The 21,363-nt window shown below is 34.2% G+C and overlaps 1 protein-coding gene across 2 annotated transcripts in view; it reads right to left on the bottom strand.

The window, feature by feature from the left end:
• Window positions 1-21,363, bottom strand: part of SI (sucrase-isomaltase) — a 176,541-nt gene that overhangs the window by 121,657 nt on the left and 33,521 nt on the right. The gene's annotated exons all lie outside the window — the stretch shown is intronic.

Consider the following 21,363-nt stretch of genomic DNA (forward strand, 5'->3'; position numbering starts at 1 on the left):
ATTTACTCATCCATAAAAAACAAACAAACAAACAAACAAAAAAACCAGAATCTTGCCGTTTGCAACAATGTGGAAGGAGCCAGAATATACTATATGGGGTGCCTGGGTGGCTCAGTTGGTTGAGCATCTAACGTCAGCTCAGGTCATGATGTCACTGTTAGTGAATTCAAGACCTGTATCAGGCTTGCTGCGGTCAGCACAGAACTCACTTCAGATCCTCTGTCCCCGCCCCCCCCACCCCTCCCTGTTCACACTCTCTCTCTCTCAAAAATAAATAAGCATTAAAAAATAATATATTATGCCAAGTGAAATAAGTCAGTCAGAGAAAGACAAACACCATATGATTACACTCATGTGGAATTTAAGAAACAAAACAGGTGAACATAGGGGAAAAACAGAGAAACCATAAAACAGACTCTTAACTACAGAGAACAAACTGAAGGTTGCTGGAGGGAATATGAGTGGGGGGATCGTCTACATAGGTGATGTGTATTAAGGGAGGGCACTTGGTGTTATATGTAAGTGATGAATCACTAAATTCTACTGAAGCTAATATTGCACTACTGTTAACTAACTAGAATTTAAATAAAAAACTTGAATCAAACAAACAAAAACTATCTGTTCACTCTAGATCATTAACCTTTCTCTGAGCTATACAATTAGAGACAAATAATCTACCTTCCTTGAGCCAGTGAATAATTTGACTCTCTTAATTAAAGCATTTTATACTCATCTAATACAGATTGTAAGAACAGACATTGCTTATTGATAATAAATTTTAATGATGAAATGTTAAATGTGTCTACTCTGGAACAAGAGGTTGGTAGTTGGATTATGTGTATTTATTACCTTCTCTAGACTTCCATTATGTAGCTTGTCAAGTATTTTCATAAACCAGAAAACTACAGGTACACATATATGGCATAAGCCTCTGGGACTATTAAGATAATAAAAATCTTAAAAACCCTAATAGTATCACTATAAATGATTGTAAAATGGAAAGGAAAATGAAAAGGAGTCTCACTCATGCTTTGCTATTTTATAGGAAAAAATTATGATTTTTTTCTATTCTGCATTCTTGAAGTGTGAATTGTGGACTTAAATATGGAACGGGCTGTTTCATTTCAAATATAAGTTTTCAGAGAACTCCTAATAAGTTAATTTTTAAAACCTATCATTTAATCATCACTGAAACAAATGGACAGAATAGACTGTTACCTATTAAATTTCAATCATATTATATGTAAAAATATATTTTGCCTGTAATACTATCAGTGCTGTGAAGTTACATAAAATGGAACTAATTAAAATTAATTTCAGAATAATCTTTATAATTATCATTCTAAATATTGTAAGTATCATTGAAATTATATTGCAAACGTCGATGAAAATACTATCTAGTTCCTGAAAACAGCCCTTGAAAAACAATTTTCAGCTTGTTAATGCTGTAATTTTATTTACTCTATTTCCATATTTTGATTCTAGGAGATTTACTGTGGGAAAAAAAACTACATTTTTTAAAGTTTATTTATTTTGAGAGAAAGAGAGTGGGGAAGGGACAGAGAGAGAGGGAGAGAGAGAAATTCCCAAGCAGGGTCCACGCCATCAGTACAGAGCCAGCATGGGACTAGAACTCTCAAATCCTGAGATCATGACCTCAGCTGAAATTAAGAGAGTCTGATGCTTAACCAACTAAGCCACTCAAGTGCCCTGGAAAAAACTAGTTTTAAAATATAGAAAACTCATTCACATATTGGAAATAGCCAATAAAAAAAGACTAATGAATTTAAACAGATCATGATTTCTCTGGAGTGGCTATTTAATGTATACATTCCTGAAAAAGAAGTTTTATAAATAATAGTAGAGAAAAATAAAAATAAAAATAAAGTGACTAGAGGCTGGTCTAAAATTAATCTCATTCCTTTAGCACTTCTGAGATTTACCTACTTCTAAATATTCACTAGAGATTTAAAGCCATATTTCTTTGGCAAATAAGCTGAGAACAGTGAAGCCAGCTTAGAAACCTGCTATCTAAGTCTTTCTGAGGGAATTTCCACATTGTTAAGAATGAACAATCAGTAAAAATTGCACAGAACTCATGTTTAAAATATATTATTTTATTATGTACATAATTTGCAAATATTTTTCCATGTTCTATGGCTTGGTTACTCATTCTCTTAACAATGTCTTTTGAAGAACAGTTGTTTTCAATTTTTTAAAGATCAGTATTTATTTATTTGTTTATTTGTTTTTTAGTTCAGAGGTGCCTGAATGGCTCAGATGGTTAAGCATCTGACTCTTGATTTTGGTTCAGGTCATGATCTCACTGTTCATGAGATTGAATCCCTTGTCAGGGTCTGTGCTGACAGCATGGAAACTTCTTGGGTTTCTCTCTTCTCTCTCTGCCCCTCCTCTGCTTGCACTCTCTCTTTCTCTCACTCTCTCTTGAAATAAAATAAATTAAAAAAATTAACTGGTTCATTCTTTTGGTATCCTATATAGGAAATCCGTGCCTATCCAAGCTCATAGATATTTTCTCCTATTTTTTAGAAATTTTCTGGTTTTAAGTTTTATAATTTTAGTACTATATTCTTTGTGGATTTAATTTTTATGCTGTGGAAGTTCCGGCAAAGTTTAATTTTTTTGCACGTAAATAACAAATTGTCCCAGCAATACTATTAAAAAACAAACTATCCTTTATCCATTAAATATCTTTTCACCTTTGTTGAAATTTTGTTCATACATGTGTGGGTCCATTTTGGACTTTCTACTCTGTTCCAGTGATCTATATGTCTAGCTTTTCTTAAAGACCATACTGTCTATTGCTTCACAACTATTCATGTAATCCAGAAGGATGAGTCTTCTAGTTTTGTTATTTTTCAGAATTGCTTTGTTAATTTTAATTCTCTTTTTCTCATGTATGTTTTAGAATAAGTTTCTTGACTTCCACCTAAAATTCCTGCTGGGATTTTACTTGGGATTGCATTGAATCTGTAACTCACTTTAAGGAAATTTTATATGTTATTAGTATTGAGTCTTTCAAACCATAAACATGGTATATATTCCCATTTACTTAGGCCTTGATTTCTTTCATCAGAATTTTTCAGTATGCAGATATTGTCCATATTTTAATATTTATACATAAGGGTTTTGTTTGGTGGTGCTAGTTTAAATGATATTTTCTTATTTCAAATTGAAATATTGTGTTAGAATATAGAAAAATGGTTGAATTTTGTATATCAACCCTGTATCCTATAATTTTGCTAAACTTACATAGTAAGTTCCCAAACCATTTTGTAGAATCATTGTGATTTTTACATAGATGACCATGTATATCATCTTTTATTGAGAAATTTATATTCTTTAATTTCAATCCATTTGTCTACTATTCCTTTTCCTTGACTTGTTGCACTTACTAGAACTTCCAGTAAAATGTTAAATGGAGCAATGTGAGCAGTCATCCTTGCATTGTTCTTGATCAGAGGGAAATATTTAATCTTTCACTAATAAGAATAATGTTTGTAGGGTTTTGTTTGTTTGTTTGTTTGTTGACAGATTCTCTTGATCACATTGAAGAAATTACTTTCTTCTCTTAGTTTGTTGAAATGGATATTGAAATTTCTTAAAAGTTTTTTCAGCATTCATTGAGATGGCCAAATTACTCTTCCTGTTTGGTTTGTCAAACTGGTGAATTTCCTCCACTGATTTATAAGTATAGAAAAAAGTCTTGTGCTTTCAGAATAAATCCTATATTGTCATAATATATTATCTTTTTCAATAATGTTGGTTGCATTTGCTTCTATTTTCTTAAGGATTTTGGGGTCTATTTTCATGAGGATACTGGCTGGTTTTTTTTAATTTCCTCTAATATATTTGCCTGATTTTTGTACCTGGATAAACTGGACTCATAAAATGAAATGGGAAGGGCTTCCTACTCTTACCTATTCTGGAAATTTTTATTTGGAACTGGTGTTACTTCTTCTGCAACTGTTTGGTAGAATTCACCAATGAATAATCTGCTCTTAGAGATTTTATAATAACAAGTTTTTTTTTTTACATACAAGTACATTTTTTTTCAGAGATATTATAATCTATTAGCTATATGCTCCAATTTAGAAGACAAGGTCAAATGTCATCAACTAAAGAGATTTGAGTCCCCTAAATTCTGAGTGAATTTTTTATTCATCTAAATGGTTTACACTTAATAGAGAACACATAACCAAAGAACTAGAAAAACAGAAGTTCCAAAGAACTAGAAAAATAGAAGTTAAGTTAAACAAGTTTCATATTAAGTAATTATCACAATTTAAAATAAATTTGGATAATTAGATTATTCATGAAAAGATACTACAAATTATTTATAAGAATATATGACAAACACCATCAACTCTAGTTTTCCTCATAAATGGAAGAGTTATTTAAAATCAAAGTCATTGCTTTGTTATTTTGTTTTATATTGTTTGATTTTTGTGGCTGCAAATTTACATAAGTTTTTTTTAAGTTCTTAGTTCATTAATCCTTTCATGAAAAATCTGCACAATGACTACAGATAAAAGAATCTTTACTCCTTCTTTTGTCCAATCACCAGCTCATATTTTGCCAGGACCAACACTAGTGTTTGCAGTCCCCCTGACTTTCTTCGCTCTGTTCTACTGTTCCTTTCATTGTTTTCTTGAGGTCTGTTTCTTCTCATACAGTCCAAGTCTTGCAAGTCTATGTTTGGGTTCATTTTTCTTTGCATAACCCAATAATCATAAATCATGCCAAACAAAGCTAGTTGTCTTGCCACTATCAAAATGAGTTCTGAATCTAAACACAAAGAAGACATCTGCTGCGGTTTTGTACATTTTGGCTACTTTTTTGAAACTTCTGTCTTGGGTTTTGTTGCTTTTCCAGGATGAAGAATATCAATGACCATTTGTTTTTGCTGAAGTAGTCGGATGGTCATGAACTTCATGGTCTGGATAGCTACTGTGTTGTTCATGACGGTGGCCAAGCTTCAAGCAGCCAGGGAGAACTATATAGGTTTTTTAATAAAAAATGGAAGGTGCTCAAAAATGATACAGAAAGAAAACCTAAAATTAAACATTTTCTTCTTTCTTTTTTTTAAAATTTACATCCAAGTTAGTTAGCATATAGTGCAATAATGATTTCCAGAGTAGAATCCAGTGATTCATACCCTATGTATAACACACAGTGCCCATCCCAACAAGAATCTTCCTTAATGCCCCTTACCCATTTATCCCATCACCCACCCATAACCCTTCCGGCAACCCTCAGCTTGTTCTCTATATTTAAGAGTCTTCTATGTTTTGCCCCCTCCTTGTTTTTATATCATTTATGCTTTCCATTCCTTATGTTCATCTGTTTTGTATCTTAAATTTCACATATGAGTGAAATCATATGATATTTGTCTTTCTTTGATTAATTTCACTTAGCATAATACCCTCTAGTTCCATCCACATTGTTGCAAAAGGCAAGATTTTGTTCTTTGTGATTAACAAGTAATACTCCATTGTGTGTGTGTATATTAAATGTGTGTGTGTGTGTGTGTGTGTGTGTGTGTGTGTGTGTGTATGCCACATCTTCTTTATCCACTCATATACTGATGGACATTTGGGCTCTCCATACTTTGGCTACTGTCGATAGTGCTGCCATCAACATTGGGGTGCATGTGCCCTTTCAAAACAGCTCACCTATATCCTTTGGATAAATACCTAGTAGTGCAATTGCTGGGTCATAGAGTAGTTCTATTTTTAATTTTTTGATGAACTTCCATACTGTTTTCAGGAGTGGCTGCACCAGTTTGCATTCCTATCAGCAATGCAAAAGACATTCTCTTTCTCTGAGTCCTCACCAACGTCTGTTGTTGCCTGAGTTGTTAATTTTAGCCATTCTGATTGTTGTGAGGTGGTATCTCATTGTGGTTTTGATTTGTATATCCCTGATGATGAGTGATATTAAGCAATTTTTCATATATTTGTTAGCCATCTGGATGTCTTCTTTTGAAAAGTGTCTATTTATGTCTTTTGTCCATTTCTTCACTGGATTATTTGTTTTTTGGGTGTTAAGTTTGAGAAGTTCTTTATAGATTTTGAATACTAACCCTTTATCTGATATGTGATTTGTAAATATCTTCTCCCATTCTGTTGGTTGCCTTTTAGTTTTGCTGGTTGTTTATTTCATTGTGCAGAGCTTTTTAACTTGATGAGGTCCCGATAGTTCATTTTTGCTTTTGTTTCCCTTGTATCTGGAGACGTGTTGAGTAAGAAGTTGCTGCAGGTAAGATCAAAGAGGTTTTTGCCTGATTTCTCCTCTAGGATTTTGATGGATTCCTGTCTTACATTTAGCTCTTTCATCCATTTTGAGTTTATTTTTGTGTGTGGTGTAAGAAAGTGGTCCAGGTTCACTTTTCTGCATGTCACTATCCAGTTTTCTCAACACCAGTTGCTGAGGAGACTGTCTTTATTCCATTGGATATTCTTAACTGCTTTGTCAAAGATTAGTTGGCCATACATTTCTGAATCCATTTCTGTGGTCTCTATTCTGTTACATTGATCTAAGTGTCTGTTTCTGTAACAGTACCTTACTGTCTTGATGATTACAGCTTTGTAATATGTCTTGAAGTCTGGATTGTGATGCCTTCAGCTTTGGTTTTCCTTTTCAAGATTTCTCAGGTTATTCGGGGTTTTTTGTGGTTCCATACAAATTTTAGGATTGTTCTAGCTCTGTGAAGAATGCTGGTGGTATTTTGATAGGTATTGCATTGAATATATAGATTGCTTTGGGTGGTATTGACATTTTAACAATATTTGTTCTTCCAATCCATGAGTATGGAATATTTTTCCATTTGTTTCTGTCTTCTTCAATTTCTTTCATAAGCTTTCTATTGTTTTCAGTGTATAGATTTTTCACCTCTTTGGTGAATTCCTAGGTATTTTATGTTTTTTGGTGCAATTGTAAATGGGATCGATTCCTTGATTTCTTTTTCTCTTGCTTCATTATTGGTGTATAGAAATGAGACCGATTTCTGTGCACTGATTTTATATCCTGTGACTTTGCTGAAATCATGGATCAGTTCTAAAGTTTTTTGGTGAAATCTTTTAGGTTTTCCATATACAGTATCATGTCATCTGTGAGGAGTGAAAGTTTGACTTCCTCCTTGCCGATTTGGATGCCTTTTATTCCTTCATGTTGTCTGATTGCTGAGGCTAGGACTTACAATATTATGTGTTGAACATCCCTGTCATGTTCCTGACCTTAGGAGGAAAGCTCTCAGTTTTTCCTCACTGAGGATGATATTAGCAGTGGGTCTTTCATATACGGTTTTTATGATCTTGAGGTATGATCTTCCTACTTTCTTCTGGATTTTTATCCAAAAAGGATGCTGTATGTTTGTCAAATGCTTTCTCTGAATCTATTGAGAGTATCATGTGGTTCTTGTCCTTTATTAATGATGTATCACATTGACTGATTTGTGTATATTGAACCAGCCCTGTATCCCAGGTATAAATCCCACTTGGTCGTGGTGAATAATTCTTTTAATGTATTGTTGGATCCAATTGGCTAGTATCTTATTGAGCATTTTGCATCTACCATCTGTGCTCCCCTGTTTATAGAGTCCTAATGGTATTGGAATCTCTCCTTTCTCCCTTTCTTGGTCAGTCTCTTGATGTTTCCAATCTTTGTTTTTTCTCTCCAGCTGCTTTCAGAGGGAGTGCTTTTCCTATACTCTTCCCCCTGTCTCTGTCCTTCCTTCACAAGCAAACAAAGCTCTCTACCCTCTGCAGCATCCCTCTCCCCCAGCTCACCTCTCCGAGCCTTGTACCTGCCGAGTTCTCCAGTTCAAGTTATGCATCTTGTTGTGTTAATCTTCAGACCAATTTTATAGGTGTGCAAAATGGTGTGATGCTGACTTAGCTGCATTTCAGGGATGAAAGAAGCAGAAAACTTCCATGCTGCTCTGTCATCTTGGCCCTTCTTCCTCTAAATATCTTTTGTTTTTTAAAAAAGTCAAATACTAAAAGCAGATAATTTAGTTCAGGTAAATAAGTTGGAGAAACTGTACATGACAGTCAGGGTAGTTAAAGTATTTTCTCAAATGAGTTTTTCCTCAAAATGGAATCATATTTATTTCAACCATGGAATCTGCTTATGAAGAGGCATATATTAGAGAAAGAAGTACTAGAAAATCTGTTTATATCACACTTTTCTTTCTTTACAATTTTCTCAGAACTTGTCTTATTAATGACAGTTAAGCCCTACATATATTTTAAGTGTATTTAACTTTATCTTTTATTCCTCTAACTTAGAAACAAATATTCAATAAATTTGTGATGCGATAGATAAAATGAATAAAATTAACATGCCAGGTAAAATATTTTACGTATTAAGCATATTTTTATCATAAATACATTTGTAAAAATTTAATCTCTTAACTCCTTATATTTCTTAAAGACATTCTCTGTAAAATAATTATCATAAAATACATTTTGCATTTAAATTGTAAAAATTTATTTGGCAATTATTCAGTAATTTCTCTGTATCATGCACTATTCTAGGCACAAGGATTTTAACAATAAAAAGACAATGCATTGCCTTGCACAGCTTAGTGAGAGATAAAGACAACAAAATGATGTTTAACTCCAACATCCCAATGACTCAGGTGTAACCATTTTTTTCATACAGCTCACACTAATTTTTTTTTATTAATTTAGTTTTTGATTCAAGTATAATTAACATAGTGTTATATTAGTTTCAGGCGTACAATATTATGATTCAATAATTCTATACATCACTCATTGCTCACGTGATAAGTGTATTCTTAAACCCCTTCACTTTTTTCACTTACTCCCTCACCAACCTCTCCTCTGGCAACCACTAGTTTGTTCTCTATAGTTGAGATTCTTCTTTTTTTTAAATTTGTCTCTTTCTTTTCTTTATTGTTTTGTTTCTTAAATTCCACATATAGGTGAAATCACATGGTATTTGTGTTTCTCTGGCCAACTTCTTTCACTTAGCATTACCTTCTAGATTCATCCATGATGCTGCAAATGGTGAGTTCATTCTTTTTTATGGCTAAAGTAATAATCTGTGTGTGTGTGTGTGTGTGTGTGTGTGTGTGTGTGTGTGTAATATCATCTTCATCCATTTATCTATTGATGGGCACGTGTTGTTTTCATATCTTAAGTATTGTATATAATGTTGCAATAAACATAGGATGCATATATCTTTTTGAATTAGTGTTTTTGTTTTCTTTGGGTAAATACCTAGTAGTAGAATACTGGACCTTATGGTAATCCTATTTTCAAATTTTAAGGAACCTCCACACTTTTTAAAAGTGTCTGTATCAGCTTGCAGTCTCAGCAACAGTGCATGAAGTTTCCTTTTTTTTTCTTCACATCCTTGCCAACACTTAACTTCTTGTGTATTTGATTATAGTGGTTCCAACAGGTGTGAGACTATATCTCATGATGGCATTTCTCTGATGATTGGTGGTGTTGAGCGTCTTTTCTTGTGTCTGTTGGCTGTCTATATGTCTTCTTTGGTGAAATGTCTATTCATATCTTCTGTCCATTTTTAATTGATTATTTGTTTTTTAGTGTTGAGTTGTATAAGTTCTTTTTATATTTTGAATATTAACCCCTTATTGGATATATCATTTACATATATATGTTCTCATTTGGTAGATTGTTTTGTTTTCTTTTGTTGTTTTCCTTCACTGTGCAAAAGCTTTTTATTTTGGTGTAGTCCCAAGAGTTTAATTTTCCTTTAGTTTCCCTTGCCAAAGGAGACATAGTTAGAAATATGTTTCTATGGATAATGTTATATTACTGCCTATGCTTTCTCTTGGCAATTTTATGATTTTAGACCTCACATTTAGGTCTGTAAAACATTTTGAATTTGTGTATGCTGTAAAAAAGTGGTTTAGTTTCATTATTTGGCAAGTAGCTGTCCAGTTTTACCAGCACCATTTGTTGAAGAGACTTTCTCCATTGTTTATCTTGTCCCATTTGTTGTAGATTCATTGACACATAATTGTGTTTTTTTTTTTTTTCTGGGCTTTCTGTTATGTTCCATTGATCTGTGTGTCTATTTTTGTGCCAGTATCAAGTGTAATAATTTTAAAGGCAGTTGTCCTCTACCTCTTTCTATTTTGTTTGTTTGCTTATGATTTGTTTCTTTTTTAGAACAATCAATATGTGAAATGTAATTTGCTAAATGTTTTTAAACAGATAGTTCTCATTCTCATTTTAAATATTAAAAGTAAACCAAAATAAGAAATAAAACAGAGAGGGGGGCAAACTATAAGAGACTCTTAAACATAGAGAACAAACTGAAGGATGCTGTAGGTGAGGTGGGTAGGGGGATGGGTTCAATGGGTGATGGGCATTACAGAGGGAACTTTTTGGGATAAGCACTGAAGTGTCATATGTAAGAGATGAATCACTGGGTTCTACTCCAGATGCCAAAACTAAACTGTGAGTTAACTAGAATTTAAATTTTAAAAAATATATAAAGTAACCCAATATAAATAATTATTGTATGTGTATTGAAATTTCACCTATATGTAAATAGTTTTTGAGTAAACCACAAATGTAGTTCATCATACCCCAAGATTATGTTTCTTTGTCTTTTACCTCAAATATAAACAGTTATTTCCTTTTAGCATATTTTCTTTTTTTAATACTTTTTTAAGAGCAGTTTTAGGTTCACAGTAAAATTGCACAGAAGGTATAGAGATTTCCCGTATAACTCCACCACCCCATTCATTGTTGCCCTCATTTTCACATGCCCCACCAGAATGGTACATTTGTTACAATTCATGAACCTAAATGACACATCATTTATACCCAGAGTCATGGTTTATATTAGGGTTCCCATTTGGTGTTGTACATTCTATAGATTTGAATAAATGTTTACCACTATAGGAGTGGTAGCATACAGAGTAGTTCACAGACCTAAAAATCCTCTGTACTCTGCCTATTCCTCCCTCCTTTCTACCAAACCCTGGCAACCACTGATATCTTTACTGTCTCCATAGTTTTGCCTTTTCCAGAATATCATATAGTTGGAATGATACAGTAGGCAGCCTTTTTAAATGGCTTCTTTCAATTAGTAATATGCATTCAAGGCTCTTTCAAGTCTTTTCATGGAACCTTGATAGCTAATTTCTTTTTAGCCTTGCATAATATTCCATTGCCTGGATGTATCAAAGTGGTTTTTAATTTTCTTTAAGTTTATTTTATTTTTGAGTGACAGAGAGACTGAACATGAATGATAGAGGGGCAGAGAGAGAGAGGGAGACATAGAATCTCAAGGATCTGAGCTGTAAGTGCAGAGCCAGTTGCAGGGCTTAAACTCACAAACCGGGAGATCATGACCTTAGCCGAAGTCAGATGCTTAACTGACTGAGCTACATAGGTGCCTAACCACAGTTTTTTAATCCTAACCCACTAAAGGATATCTTATTTACTTCTAATTTTTAAAATTATGAATAAAACTGCTATAAATATGTGTGCAGGTTTTGTATGGACATAAGTATTCAATCTATTGCATTGTATGAATCATATCATAATAATATATTTACTTTCATAAGAAGCTGCTAAACTCCCTCCTAAAGTAGCTGCAACATTTTGCATTTCCACCAACGATAAATGAGAGTTCATGTTGTTCTACATGAGTGTGTAGTGGTGTCTCATTGTTTTAATTTGCATTTCCCTTATGAGACATGTGGAGCCTCTTTCATATGGCCATTTTCTATCTGTATATCATCTTTGGTGAGGTGCATATTATGGTCTTTTGACTAATTTTTTAATCAGGTTGTTTGTTTTCTGATTGTTGAGTTTTAAGTGTTCTTTGTATATCTTAAATAAGAGTGATTTATCAGTGCATCTTTTGAAAATATTTTCTCTCAGTCTGTGAGTAGTCTTCTTATTCTCTTGACATTGTCTTTTGGAGAGTAAGTTTTCAATTTTATTTAAGCCTAGTTTGTCAATTTTTCTTTTATAAATTATGTCCTTGGTGTTGTATTTGAAAAGTCATTGCCATAATCAATTATCCAAAAGCCATCTATAATTTCTGATATGTTACCTTCTAAGAGTTTTATAGTCTTTCATTTTACATTTACATATTTTAAAATTACTTTTCAAAAAAACTTTATTTTGAGAGAAAGAGAAAATAAGTGTGCTTATGGGAGAGGGGCAGAGGGAAAGGGAGTGAGAGAATCTGACGCAGGTTTTGCACTGTCAGTGTGGACCCTGATGTGGGGCTTGGTCTCATGAACCCTGAAATCATGACCTGAGACAAAATCAAGTCAGAAACTTAACCGGCTGAGCCAACCAGTCAGTTAGAAAAGCATTTGCATGTTTTACATTTTTGTCAAGGGTGTAATGTTTATGTCTAGATTTATTTTTTGCATTTCAATGTCCAATTTTCGAGCATCATAAGGTGAAAGACTTTCCTTTCTCCACTGTATTGCCTTTTCTCCTTTTGAAAGACCAGTCTACTATATTTATGTGGGTCTATTTCTGGGTGATTCATCCATTCTTTCACCATTATCACATGTCTGGGTTACTACTTCTTTATAGCAAGACTTGAAGACAGTAGTGTCAGTCTTCTTTGTTTTCCTCCTTCAATATATAGTTGGCCTTTCTGAGTCTTTTGTCTCACTAGATAAGCTTTAGATCAGTTTGTAGATACACACACACAAAGTTGGATTTTGGTTGGAATTGCATTAAACCTATACATCTTGTTGGGAAAAACTGAGATCTTGACCATATAGAGTTGTCTTATCCAAAATGTGGAATACTCCCGTTTATTTTTATTTCATTCATCAGAGTTTTATAGTTTTCCTCACATAGATCTTTATACATTTTGTTAGATTTGTACCTAATATTTCATTTTGAAACTGCTAATGTAAATGGTATTCTGATTTTAATTTCAAGTTCCATGTTTTTATTTCTTGCATATAGGAAAGTGACTAACTTTTGTATACTGACTTCACTGACCTTGTGTTTTTCAGCCTTGTTATAATTTTTTATTAGTTCCAGGAGGCTTTTTTGGTTTGTTTGTTTGTTTTTCAGAGAGAGAGACAGAGCACACCCATGGTGCAGGGGAGGGGGGAGGGGGGAGGGAGGGAGAGAGAGAGAGAGAGAGAGAGAGAAAGAGAGAGAGAGAGAGAGAAAGGATCTTAAGCAGGCTCCATGCTAGGCATGGAGCCTGACATGAGGTTTGATCCCACACCCTGGGATCATGACCTGAGCCAAAATCAAGAGTTGGATGTTCAACTGAATGAGTCACCCAAGCTTCCCTAGTTCCAGGAGTTTTTCTGTCAATTCTTTCAGATATTCTACATAGACATTTATGCCATCTATAAAAAAAAAAAAAGGCATTTTTTTTCTTTTCAATGTATAATTTTTATCTCTTTTCCTTGATTTTTTGCATTATTTGGGGCTTCCAGTATAATGTTGAAAGGGAGTGGTGAGAGGGGACATGTTGCCTTCTTTTTTTAAAAAAAAATAATGTTTATTACTTATTCTTGAGAGACTTAGAGAGACAGAGCATGAATGGGGGAGTGGCAGAGAGAGGGAGACACGGAATCGGAAGCAGGCTCCAGTCTCTTTGCTGTCAGCACAGAGCCTGATATGGGGCTTGAACTCGTGAACCACCAGACATGACCTGAGCGGAAGTTGGTAGCTTAACTGACTGAGCCACCCAGGCACCCCATTTTATCTTGTTTCTGATCTTAGTGGGAAAGCTTTGAATTTCTCACCATTACATACAATTTTAGGTACAGGTTTTTTTGCAGATGCTCTTTATCAGGATGAAAAAGTTCTCTATTCCTAGTTTTCTGACAGTTATCATGGATGGGTATTGGATTTTGTCAAATGCTTTTTCTTTTTTTTTGTAATGTTTATTTTTTTTTTTTTTGAGAGAGGCAGAGACAGAATGTGAGTGAGTTAGGGGCAGAGAGAGAGGGAGACACAGAACCCGAATCAGGCTCCAGGCTCTGAGCGGTCAGCACAGAGCCCGACGTGGGGCACGAATTCACAGGACTGTGAGACCATGACCTGAGCTGAAGTCGGACGCTCAACCAACTGAGCCACACAGGAGCCCCTGTCAAATGCTTTTTCTGAATGTATTGTTATGACTATGTGATTTTTCATCTTTCACCTGTGTGATATATTACATTGATTTTCAGATGTTGAACCAGCCTTGCATATCTGAAATAAATCAGACTTGGTCATAGTATATAGTTCTTTTTATGCATTTTTGGATTGAATTTGCTAATAATTTGGAGGATTTTTCATTTATGTTCATGAGAGAAATTGGTATGTAGCTTCTGTTTCTTGTAATATCTCTGTCTGGTTTTGGTTTTGGGTGATGCTGGCCTCATAGAATGAGTTAGGAAGTAATCTCTCTTCCTTTATCTTCTCAAAGAGATTGTAGAGATTTGATATAATTTCTTATTTAAAAGTTTAGCACAATTCACAAAACTATCTAGGATTACTCCATTCTTTTCTGGAAGATGAGTGCTTAATTGATTTGATTCCTTTAATAGGTGTGTGCCTATTTAGACTGTCTTTTTCTTCTAGTGAATGTTTTGGCAGACCGTCTCTTTCAACAACTAGTCTATTCAACTAGTTTATCAAATTTGTAAGTATACAATTGTTAATATTATCTTCCTCATAATGTTCATGTACTCTGTGGCTCTGCACCCTCTTTCATTTCTGTTGTTAATAATTTGTTTCCTATTTCTTTTTGTCCTTAGTTAGCCTGGCTAAAAGTTTATCAATTGTATTGAAGTTTTCAAAGAACCATATTTCTGGCTTTTAATTTTCTCTACTCACTTGTTGCTTTCAATTTAATTGATTTTTGCTCTAATTTGTATCTCTTTTATTCTGCTTGCCTTGGATTCTGATTTTCTTATTTTTATACTTTCTTAAAATGTATGCTTAAATGATTTATTTTAGATATTTCTTCTTTCCTAATATATGCATTCAATGCTATACATTTTCCTTTACGCAGTGCTTTTGCTACATCCAAAACATTTTTATAAGTTGTATTTTCATTTTCATTTAGTTCAAACTATTTTTGAACTTTCTCTTGCGATTTCTTCTTTGACCCACATGCTATTTAAAGTGTTGCTTAATCTCCATGTATTTTTGGACTTACCAACTCTTATTGATTTATAGTTTAATTCCACTGTGATCTGAGTTGTATGATATCTATTCTTTTAAATTTGATAAGGTGCATTTTATGGGTCTGACTGAGGTCTGTCTCAGTGAAGATGACCTGGGGACTTGAAAAGAATGTGCATTTAGCTGTTAGATAAAGCATTCTATTGATATCCATTATAACAGTTGATAGGTGGTGGCATTAAGTTCAGCTGTATTCTTACTGATTTTCTGACTTCTGAATTTGTCCATTTCCAATAAATGGGTGTTGAAGTTTCCAACTGTAATAGTAGATTCATCTATTCCTCCTTGCAATTCTATCAGCTTTTGCCTCATATATTTTGATACTCTGTTGGTGGAGCACACATATTAAGGATAGTTTTGTCTTCTTGAAAAATTTACCATGTATCATTATGTTATGCCCCTCTTTATTCTTAATAATTTTCCTTGACCAGAATTCATCTGTCTGAAATTAGTATAGCTACTCCTGCTTTCTCTTGATCACTGTTAGCATGGTACATTTTTCTCCATCCATTTACTTTAAAAAATTTTAATGCTTATTAAAACATTAATAATGTTTTTGAGAGAGAGAGCAGAGTTTGAGCAAGGGCAAGGGAGGAGCAGAAAGAGGAGACACAGAACTCGAAGCAGGCTTCAGGCTCTGAGCTGTCAGCACAGAACCTGATGTGGGGCCCAAACTTACAAAATGTGAGATCATGACCTGAGCCAAAGTCATATGCTCACCCAACTGAGCCACCCAGGTCCTCCCCAAGTCCACTTTCAAATAACTCTCTACCACTTCACAGGTAGTATATTATTTAAAAAAATTATACTAATTCCTTCCTTCCATCTTTTGTTTCATGCTGTGATTCATTTCACCTATACATAAACATACAAAACACATATAATACAGAAGCATACATGATCAACTACATTGGTGCTATTATTTTGAACACACTGTTATCGGTTGGACCAATTAAGAATGAGAAAAAAATAATTTTTTATTTTACCTTCACCTATTGCTTATCCAATATTCTTCTTTTCTCTATGTAGATCTGAGTTTCTGACTTTTATCATTTCCTTTCTCTTTCAAGAGTTTCTTTTAACATTTCTTGCAAGGAATGTCTACTGGCAACATATTCCCTCAATTTGTGTTTGTCGGAGAAAGTATTTCTCCTTCACTTTTGTAAGGCAATTTTTGCTCAGAACAAAATTCTAGGTTGGCAATTTCTTTCCTCTCAAAATATTTACTCCACTCTCTTTTTGCTTACATTGTTTCTGGGTGTAATTCTTATTTTTGACTCTGAATAAATAAATTGTTTTTAATCTATGGCTTCTTTCAACATATATATATTTTAAATCTTTGATTTTCGGTAGTTGGAAAATGATATGCATAGGTGTGGTTTTTTGAGGATTTATCCTACTAAGAGTTTTATGACCTTCCTCGATCTATGGTTCAGTATGTGACATTAATTTGGGAAAACTCTCGGGGTGCCTGGGTGGCTCATTTGGTTAGGTATCTGACTTTGGCTCAGGTCATGATCTTGTGGTTTGTGAGCTCCACATCAGGCTCTGTGCTGACAGCTCAGAGCCTGGAGCCTGCTTTGGATTCTGTGTCTTCCTTTCTCACTGCCCCTCCCCTGCTCACACTCTTTCTCTCTCAAAAATAAATAAACATTAATTGTTTTAAAAAATTGGGGAAACAGTCATTATTGCTCCAAATATTTCTTGTATTCTTTCTTGTTAAGAAGAACAGAATGCTCTAGAATATTTCAAAATGGTTTCTTTTCTCTCCTCTTGCTGGAAGAAGATTTTTCTCAGATATTCATCTTGAGAAACTGGCTAAGCTCCTGGAGGTAAAACTCATAAAAGAGTGGGAGCCCTTGACGACTGTGGTCCCCTGGTTTTTTTCTCTCAGACTTATCCACATTGAGCTACCATCTATTCATCAGTTGTAGTTCAGGTTTCCTTACCTTGGCATGGGTTCCCATCGAGCTTTGTGGACCTGGGTTTCTTTTCAAGAAGAAACGATTGTCTGTATTTGTTTGCTAGCCTCTAATTTGAGAGTAGTGGTTAGTACTATGATCCTACCTGTCTGTCAGACATAATAAGAGTTTATGATTTTTCAGTTTGCTCAGCTTTTTATTTTCTTGTTAAGGTATATTAGCAATTCCTAGCTTCTTACATGTTGACTAGAAACTACATTTTCTCTCCAAATATTAATTTTCATCAGCCTTCATATTACTATAATAATAAAATAGACGACACAAATCAGCCCTCAACAAGTGCAAAAAATCAAGATCATACCGTGCATATTTTCAGACCACAATGCTATGAAGCTCTAAATCAACCACAAGAAAACATTTGGAAAGATAACAAATACTTGTAGACTAAAGAACACCCTACTAACGAATGAATGGGCTAACCAAGAAATTAAAGAGGAAATTAAAAAGTAAGTGGAAACCAATGAAAATGATAATACCATAGCCCAAAACCTCTGGGATGCAGCAAAGGTGGTCATAAGAGGAAAGTATATAGTGATCCAGGCCTTCCTAAAGAAGGAAGAAAGGTCTCAGATACACAATCTAACCTTACACCTCAAAGAGCTAGAAAAAGAACAGCAAATAGACCCCAAACCAGCAGAAGACAGGAAATAAGAAAGATTAGAGCAGAAATCAATGCTATTGAAACCAAACCAAACCAAACCAAACCAAACCAAAACAAAACAAACAAAAAAACCCAGTAGAACAGATAAATGAAACCAGGAGGTGGTTCTTTGAAAGCATTAACAAAATTGATAAACCACTAGCCAGTTTGATCAAAAGAAAAAGGGAAGAACCCAAATAAATAAAATCAAGAATGAAAGAGAGAGATCACAACAAACTCTGCAGAAACACAAACAATAATAAGAGAATATTATGAGCAATTATACACCAATAAAATGGGCAATCTGGAAGAAATGGACAAATTCCTAGAAACATATACACTACCAAAACTGAAACAGGAAGAAATAGAAAATTTGAACAGACTCATAACCAGTAAAGAAATTGAATTAGTAATCAAATCTCCCCAAAAAACAAGAGTCCAGGGCTGGATGGTTTTACAGGGGAATTCTACCAAACATTTAGAGAAGAGTTAACACCTATTCTCTTAAGTCTGTTCCAAAAAATAGAAATGGAAGGAAAACTTCCAAACTCTTTCTATGAAGCCAGCATTATCTTGATTCCAAAACCAGACAAAGACCCTACTAAAAAAGAGAATTATAGACCAATTTTCCTGATGAACATGGATACAAAAATCCTCAACAAGTTACTAGCCAACCGATCCAACAATACATTAAAGAATTATTCACCACGACCAAGTGGAATTTATATCTGGGATGCAGGGTTGGTTCAATATCTGCAAAACAATCAATGTGATACATCACATTAATCCAATCAAGGATAAGAACCAAATGATCGTCTCAATAGATGCAGAGAAGCATTTGACAAAATACAGCATCCTTTCTTGATTAAAACCCTCAAGAAAGTAGGGATAGAAGGATCATACCTCAAGATCCTAAAAGCCACATATGAATGACCCAATGCTAATATCATCCTCAATGGGGAAAAATTAAAAGCCTTCCCCCTAAGGTCAGGAACATGACGGGGATGTCCACTCTCGCCACTGTTATTCAACATAGTATTGGAAGTCTTAGCCCGAGCAATCAGACAACACAAATGAATAAAAGGCATCCAAATCGGTCAGGAGGAAGTCAAACTTTCACTCTTCTCAGATGACATGACACTCTATATGGAAAACATATATGGTGTTGGGAAAACTGGACAGCAACATGCAGAAAAATGAACCTGGACCTCTTTCTTATACCATACACAAAAATAAACTCAAAATAGATGAAAGACCTAAATGTAAGACAGGAATCCATCAAAATCCTAGAGAAGAAAGCAGGCAAAAACCTCTTTGACCTTGGCTGCAGCAATTTCTTACTCAACACGTCTCTGGAGGCAAGGGAAACAAAAGCAACAATGAACTATTGGGACCTCATCAAAACAAAAGGTTTGTGCACAGTGAAGGAAATAATCACCAAAAGTAAAAAGCAACTGATGAAATGGGAGAAGATATTCACAAATGACATATCAGATAAAGAGTTAGTATCCAAAGTTTATAAAGAACTTATCAAACTCAATACCCCCAAAACAAATAACCCAGCGAAGCACATGAATAGACACTTCTCCAAAGAAGATATCCAGATGGTGGACAGACACATGAAAAAATGCTTAACATCACTCATTATCAGAAAATTACAAATCAAAGCCACAGTGAGATACCACCTCACACCTGTCAGAATGGCTTACATTAACAACTCAGGCAACAACAGATGTTGGCGGGGACGCGGGGAAGAGGAACTCTTTTGCATTGTTGGTTGGAATGCAAACTGTTGCAACCACTCTGGAAAACAGTATGGAGGTTCCTCAAAAAAGTAAAAATAGAACTATGTGATGGCCCAGAAATTGTACTACCAGGTATTTACCCAAGGGGTAAAGGTGTGCTGTTTCGAACAGGCACATGCATCCCCATGTTTACAGCAGCGCTCTCGACAACAGCCAAAGTATGAAAAGAGCCCAAATGTCCATCAACAGATGAATGGATAAAGAAGATGTAGTATACATATGTAGTGGAGTATTACTCAGCATTCAAAAAGAATGAAATCTTGCCATTTGCAACTATGTGGATGGAACTAGAGGGTATTATGCTAAGCGAAGTTAGTCAGTCAGAGAAAGACAAATATCATATGACTTCACTCATATGTGGAATTTAAGATACAAAAAAGATGAACATAAGGGAATGGAAGCAAAAATAATATAAAAACAGGGACACAATGCTATAGATTTCAAGGGTGATTCTTCATTTTTCAGATGGTTTTTGTTTGATTTTTGTTTTCTTGTTTTAATACTTCATCCTCTTAATTTCTGCTCTCTGATGTTCTAAATTAAAAAAAAAATTAGACATGGACGGACTCTTCTTATTTTCTGTTTATTTTGTAATTTTAGCCATAATGGAATGACATTAAGGAGTTTTGGTTTGGAGTTTTAGCCACTTGAATGTTTTGTCTATTAAGTTGTTTTGTTGTACTTATTTTTTAATGTTTATTTTTTGAGAGAGAAAGAGAGAGCAATCGGGAAAGGGCCAGAGAGAGAGGAAGATAGAGGTTATGAAGCAGCCTCTGTGCTTACAGCAGAGAGCCCGATGTAGGGCTTGAACTCACAAATTGCAAGATCATGACCTGAGCCGAAATCAGATGGTCAACTGACGGAGCTACACAGCATCCCTTAAATTATTTTAATTAAAATATTTGAGACAATGAACATTAAGTAGTATGTAACCTACCACTTGGTTATTTTTGTTTTTGCTTTTATTATATTTGTATCCTCCATACCATAGTATACCATGTCTATCACAGAGAAATAAATTTTAGATAAAGTCAATTACTAAACTCTACTAAACATAATACAAAGCTTCAAAGAAAATAATACATTCTATCTGCTGTTATAAAGGTTATCCTGCCAAAATATGTCAGAAGAAATTTATTTCTCTCATTTAGCTTATTAAACTTGGACAGGCCGCTACCTATAAAAAATGTAAGTTAACATTTTTAGAAGCAAACTCACTACACTATATTTACAAGAATTTTATTCCATACAGCACAGTGCTGATATTTAAATCCTACCACTTTTTAGAGATCAAGACTTATGTTCTCACAATTATGGAGACTTTTTTTTTTAACTTCCCACACCTCTTTTCTTACCCTAGCTGTTAGCAATTTCTGTTATCTGTACAACCCCATATGGTATGTTATGTTCTCTCATGTATTTCTTTTGTAATTTGTTTTAAAAATATTTGTTTATATTTGCCAATTTCTAAGAATCCTTCAATATTCCAAACCACTTAGAATATGGCCTCATATTGTGGTCTATCAAATAGTAAATACTCAGTAAATACCACTGAGTGCATCAGCAAGTAGACCTATTTATTTGTTTACATACAACTCTCTTACAGATAACAAAAAGAACTTGAAAGCTTATATAAATGTATTAAACATCACAAAATATGAAATTTATAATTAGTTAGTGATAATAAATACAATTAGAAGAAATTAGGATAGATGATAATGCAAAAATTATGA

The sequence above is a fragment of the Herpailurus yagouaroundi genome, unplaced genomic scaffold, assembly GCF_014898765.1.
Source record: "Herpailurus yagouaroundi ecotype Mexico unplaced genomic scaffold, PumYag 159, whole genome shotgun sequence".
Classification (NCBI taxonomy): Eukaryota; Metazoa; Chordata; class Mammalia; order Carnivora; family Felidae; genus Herpailurus; species Herpailurus yagouaroundi.